We start from the raw sequence: 6525 nt of genomic DNA on the forward strand, positions 1-6525 counted from the left end.
CTGTTGCTTTATGTTATTTGCCCCATTTTTCTTATGTATGGCTGAATATCACTTGTTTTTCAATTTGCTTGGCATGTGGATAAGCAACTGTATATATAGATCACTCAAAAAAGGCAATGGGACACCACTTGATGCCTCACTTTCCCTAGTAAGCCTGGCATGGGATGCCTTTGTTATCAACAATGATAATCTCATTGACAATGGTGATCATCATTGATGAACCATCTCATATCATTAACAATGGTGTGGTTGTAATTGTTGGGGTTGGCTTATGACTGCAAGTCATCTACAACTGTTATGATTATGGCACTTTACAACATAATAGCATATAATTAGTTAATTAATATGTCTTCACTAATTTTTTTTTTATTCTATTTTTTTATAGTTTTAATAGTTATTAGGAATTAATTTTTTTTTTTTTTTAACTATACTTTTGTTAAAAGTTTAAACCAATTTTTATTTGAGAGTAGTTTAAATTTTTTGATTTGTATGGATTGTTCAACAAAGCTGAAGTGAATAAATCTGAACCACTTTTTGTTGAAAAATTTGCCCAAATTTTTAACAGTCCATGCTACTAAGTCTTTTATTATTACTGCATTCCTAAAGTAAAATTGTTAGTTACTATTTTGTGAAATAACTGCCTACTTATTAATAAGTGAGCATATTTAACCTTTTTATTGTAATTTTTTTTCAAACTGTCAAATGTGGTTTATCATAATTTTGAAGTAGAGTACTATTAATAGTTTCATGAAACTAATCACTCTCTTCTTGAGTGAGTAAATAGTATTAAATCACATTCAAATTAGACAGTGTGTGGTATATTTAGAGAGTATTTTGATGTAGGTAAAATTAAGATAGGTAAATATATCTATTTGTTTCACTTTAACATTTGTGAAACTTCAGTTTGGCTGCTAGTTGTACTTGTCAAGGATCCTTCAGAATTATTGAAAAATAACCCCTACAAAAATTGAATGAAAGTAGTGTCATAATTTTTCAGGCTTTTTGCATTTTTTGATCAAAGCATCATTTCAAAAAGGTTTTCAAAGCTCTGAATATTGCTTTCTATTTCAAATTTTAAGACTTGATTACTTCTTCACAAGCTTTATAGTAAGTTGAAAAGATATTTTAATGTAAAATTTTAATAAGAAATTAATTAAAAAATCCATCTTCTATAAGAATAAAAACAAAGTTTTAAATATTCTGAAAGAAGCAAAACATCTTGAAGATGTTTTGTAACACTCAGTACTCAAGAACCACTCATGTTTACTGAATGATTAATACAAGCTATAGAAAAGGTAAGTGGATTTACATTCTTCATCTTTACTTGCCAAATGTCATTACAATCATAACATAATGGTCTGAGTGGACTGTATAGGTAATGGTAAAGTCACTGGATGCGTGAATCACAGTTATTTCATTTAAAACAATACGCTATTAAACAGAAAACATACTGATGAAGACAGAAAACTAATTAAATGTAAGTATGAATTATGTCAATTTTCTTATGATCCTAAAAGGAAAAGGCACTAAGCCGAGTTTCTCTGTCCACACCACAAACAAATCCGGTCTAGTAAATTAACACTAGTTACCAAAAAAACCCACTTGTGCCAGAGCGTGCCTACTGAAAGCGGCAGTAACCAAACATACTGCCCACCAAAATACATAGTATTTTAATAATGTCCAAAATAAATCAAGTAACCTAAGATATTACATTGCAAATAATAAATGATATAACATAAATTGTACAACAGTAAACAATACAAATAGATCATTATAAAAAAATACAAACGGTCACTGCAAAATAATGAATTAAACAAGTATAATAACATTAGTAAACAACACAATTACAACCTTGTAAAAATACAAAGATATCATGCAATGTAAAGTACTAAATATTACAAGAATTAATAGAAAAATAAAAATCTAACACTTAATAAACAACAGAATTCAACTGATAAAATACAAAATCAAAACTGAAACCTAAAAATAATATATGGAAAACAACAAATTTATCATTCAAGATTCATAATGCAAGATTATCAAAAGAAACAAAAGTAATACAAAAATTAACAAATTCATCAATGTAAAAATACATATGCAAATTAGTAATAACTACAAAAAATTATTCACACCATAAATTCAACAGTGTAATCTTCTGACTGCCAGTAACAGCACATAAAAACAATAACAAGAAAACATTACACGAAGACTTATTCATCTTTGTCCACTGTTGGAAGTGGGCAGATCTTAACAATAGGTTGTTTAAATGTTGCATCTTGAGCAGTACGGACTGAAACTACTCAGACGAGACCATCAGCACCTGGATGAAGATCCTCGATGACTGCCAGTTTACACCTTAAGTGTGGAAGTTGATCATCCTTGATCAGAACAACTGCGCCCTTCTGGAGATTTTGCTTCACTGATGATCATTTACTCGCCGCTGAAGAGATGTTAAATACTCAATTGACCATCTTCGCCATAGTTGCTGAGAGAGTTGTTGCACATGCTGCCACCTACTTAATCCATTAACAGGTATATCAGATCAGGATCAGGAACATTGGTGATGGATTCACCTACAAGGAAATGACCTGGTATTAAGTAGGAGTGATCTATGGGATCATTGGATAATTTAGACAGCGGCCTTGAGTTTAGACATGCCTCTACTTGCGTTAGTAATGTTGCCATTTCTTTGAATGTTAAAGAGCTGTTGCCAGCAATGTGAAGGAGATGATGCTTCATCGATTTAAAAGCACTTTCCCAAATACCTCCAAAATGGGGAGCAGCACTAGGGAGGATAAAATGCCACTGACAGAAATCCAATGACAGTATTTCCGAGATGGATGTAGAGTTGTTTTTGATCATGTCATGAATATCACGAAGCTCATTAGAAGCGCCAATAAAGTTAGATCCATTATCACTATAGATATTAGCACAGATTCCTCAAAGAGACATGAACCGGCGTAGGGCTGCAAGGAATGCCTCTGAAGTAAGATCGCTAACACGTTCCAAATGGTGTGCATAACTTAAGCATACAAATACTGAAATGTAACATTTGACGTGAATTTTAATACGACGAGAGCCTGACTTTTTATATACTGTACCTGTGAAGTCCACTCCAGTGTTAAGGAAAGGTCGATCAGTTACAACTCCTTTAGTCTATAAACTTCCCATAAGCTGAGTATGAGGTTTTGCCGATAAACGAAAGCAATGAATACATTTATATAAGATGTTTCTATCAATTTTTCTAACAGCAGGAATCCAATAGGTAGATCTAAGTGAGTTAATTAACAACTGTGGACCTGCATGTATAAGTCGCTTATACTCGTGCTCAATTAATAATTGAGTAAGATGATGCCATGTAGCCAAGATTGTTTGATGCTGAGTTTCAGATGGAAGCTCTGAATTTTTTAGCCTTCCTCAAACTCGTACCAGATTTGTCAATGAATGGATGAAGTTCGAGTATGGTTGATTTGTTAGATAGTGGTTTCCCACTTCCAGAGCCGTAAATTCTTGATAATAAGAAGTCAGCAGTTTCATACAAGTAGTTAAGGATGCCTTTAGTTCTATGGTAGTGTAGTGGTCCAAAATTACATGATTTCTTAGCTAACTTAGTTGTTTATGAAACGTAAGCAATATCCAATTACTCGTGAAAGAGTAGGTGATTCCTTCAGAATAGAATTGTCTGAGCTGGTGACTAACCAAACTTACAGTTGCCTGTATTTCAGGAGTATCACCTGATACAGGTATTGATGGCGTATGTCTTGGCCACTGAGAAGAATCCTTTGTTAACCAAGGTGGTCCATGCCACCATAACTCATTACACTTGAGTTGTTGAGGAGTTACTCCACATGAAACCATGTCCGCAGGATTTGATGTTGACATCACATGGTGCCACTTGCAGTTGCATGTTAGCTCTTGCACTTCACAGATACGATTTGTGACAAAAGTCTTCCAAGTCGATGGAGGTTTGCTAAGCCAAGCGAGAAGAATACTAGAATCTGTCCATAGATGAGTATCATGTATTTTCAAATCAGTGCTAGTGTTTACCTTGGTAATCAAATGAGCTAGCAATACTGCACCACATAATTCAAGACGGGGCAAAGATACTTGTTTGAATTGTGCTACCCTAGATTTTGCACAAAGTAATCTAACAATTGTTTTTCCCTCATTATTACAGGATCTGAGATAAACACAAGCACCATAGGCTGCCTCAGGGGCATCTGAGAAGCCGTGTAGTTCTATTTGATTGGGGTACTTGATCGTACAAATCTATCAATATGAATTTCATCGAGCAATCTAAGAGAATTGTAGTTGAGTTTCCAATCTTGCTGAAGTTGATGGGCGTTTGTCGTCCCAGTTGAGATTTTGTGTCCATAATTTTTGCATAAATATTTTGCAAAGAATTACTGTAGGACCAAGAAGACAGAGTGGATCAAAGATAGATGAAATAGTTGCAAGAACATTTCTTTTCATAAAAGTCATTAGCTGAAATTGTTGATCTGTTGAATTAGCTCCACTAATGATTTTAAAATGATCTTGTGATTGTTGCCATGTTTGTCCTAAGGCCTTCACTGTTTCAGTTCCATCTAGCTGAAGACTGAGCTGAGTCTCTTGAAGTTCACAAGAAATTGTTTCCAAGAGCTGATGCCCATTTGCAGAGTTCAAAACCACCACTTTTGAGAAGTAATTGTAGTTCTGAGACTAGTTTAATTGCCTTATCCAGTTGATCTGCACCTGAGATGCAGTCATCAACATAAAAATCATTTTTCAACGTTTTGATGGTCTGCTCAGAGTAATTAGCCTGTTCATCATCTGCGAGTTTCTGTAAACATCGAGTAGCAAGGTACAGAGTTGATGATGTACTATAACTGTAGTAAGTTGATATTCTTGTACAGGTTCACTTGGTGAATTTCACCACAATATTCGCTGTTAGTCATAGTTGTCTGGATGAATTTTCACCTGCCAATACATTTTGTTAATATCTTGTTGTATAACAGAACCAACTCTTAAAATATCATTTAAGGACATGTTAGATGTTTTAGAAGATGCATCGAAGACGATTATTGTTTTTGTGGTAGTACTACCATGTTTGAAGACTGCATGATGTGGTAAAAAACAACATGGTTGATTAGTTGATGAAACTAATTTGAACTGAACGAATTTGAATTGAGTTGAACTCGTGACTGATTCAACAACAGAAAGCTTTACCGCTGCCCTATGAAGATTTGTAGGACGCCGAGGATTGCCCTCTCACATTTTTTCTGACAATAGAAAAACGTTTCTATTGATTTTCTTAAAACCAATACCGCTGATTTCAAAATTAAATCTTTCTGTACCTCCATACCAATGAAGGACATAAAATGGTCCTTCATTCCTCCATACTCTCCTAGTTGGGGTGGTGTAAGGGGAGCCGCTGTGAAGAGCATGAAGTTTCGCCTGCGAAGAGTCATGGGAAATTCTGTTCTCAACTACGAAGATCTGTCTCAATCTACCCTGTTAATCAAAATAGAGGCATGTTTAAATTCAAAACCATTATATTTACCTTCATCGACACCTCTGATCCCGCTCCACTCGCTCCCGGACATTTTTTAATTTTTGCTCCTTCAACTTCCTTACCTGACCCTGATTTCTCAGGCATTAACGTAAATAAGCTTGCTAGGTGGCAGCTTACGCAAAAATGACTAAAATATTTTTGGAAGGCATGGTCTAACGACTACTTACATTCTCTACAACAGAGAAGTAAGTGCAAGGTTTCAAATACCAACATTTGCGTTGGTAATCTGGTTATAATTAAGGAAAATAACCTTCCTCCACTCACCACTCATGTGGAGATTTTATTTTTGTTAACTTTACCCAACTCCCGTCTTTTCGTTTGATAGCCAGTCAGAAAACTCCAAGCCTGGCACGAAGGCAAGTTGCAACTTTCATCGAAAATGTTGCCAGACAGATCAGAGATGGTAGAAATTTGTTGCCGTCGCCCCTGCAGAATTTGATAGTCCATGAGATTTCAAAGATTCCTAAGAGTAGTAGTAATAGGTTTCACCCGGTATTTTGGTGGACCGAGCAAATAGCGCATATGCGAAGTGAACTTCAGAGTCTACGACACCGAAAACAGCGGTTAAGGGTTGTAGGAGGGGAAGCATACGAAGAGGCTGCGCAAAGATACGTAGCTGCACGACGCTTACTAAATTATGAAATCAAGCAGCCTAAGAAAAATAAATTGAGAGAACTCGGCGGAGTGCTCGATTCAGATCCATGGGGGCGGTCCTATCAGATCGGTAGGCGCTTCCTGTTCTCACGGAGGAGACAGCAAGACGCCAACTGATTAGATTGTTTCCTTGCGAAGATAACGGTGTTGTTGAATACATCGAATGTGACAGAAAGCGCTTCACGCAAGATGAGGTGACGACGGCCATCCTCAAACTGAAGGACAAAAAAAGTCCGGGCCCACACGGCATACCAGCCGCAGTACTAAAGGGGCTAGTCAAGGAAGTCCCGTGGGAGATTACGGAAATCGCCAATCAT

The sequence above is a fragment of the Lycorma delicatula genome, chromosome 4 (genome assembly GCF_047948215.1).
Source record: "Lycorma delicatula isolate Av1 chromosome 4, ASM4794821v1, whole genome shotgun sequence".
Classification (NCBI taxonomy): domain Eukaryota; kingdom Metazoa; phylum Arthropoda; class Insecta; order Hemiptera; family Fulgoridae; genus Lycorma; species Lycorma delicatula.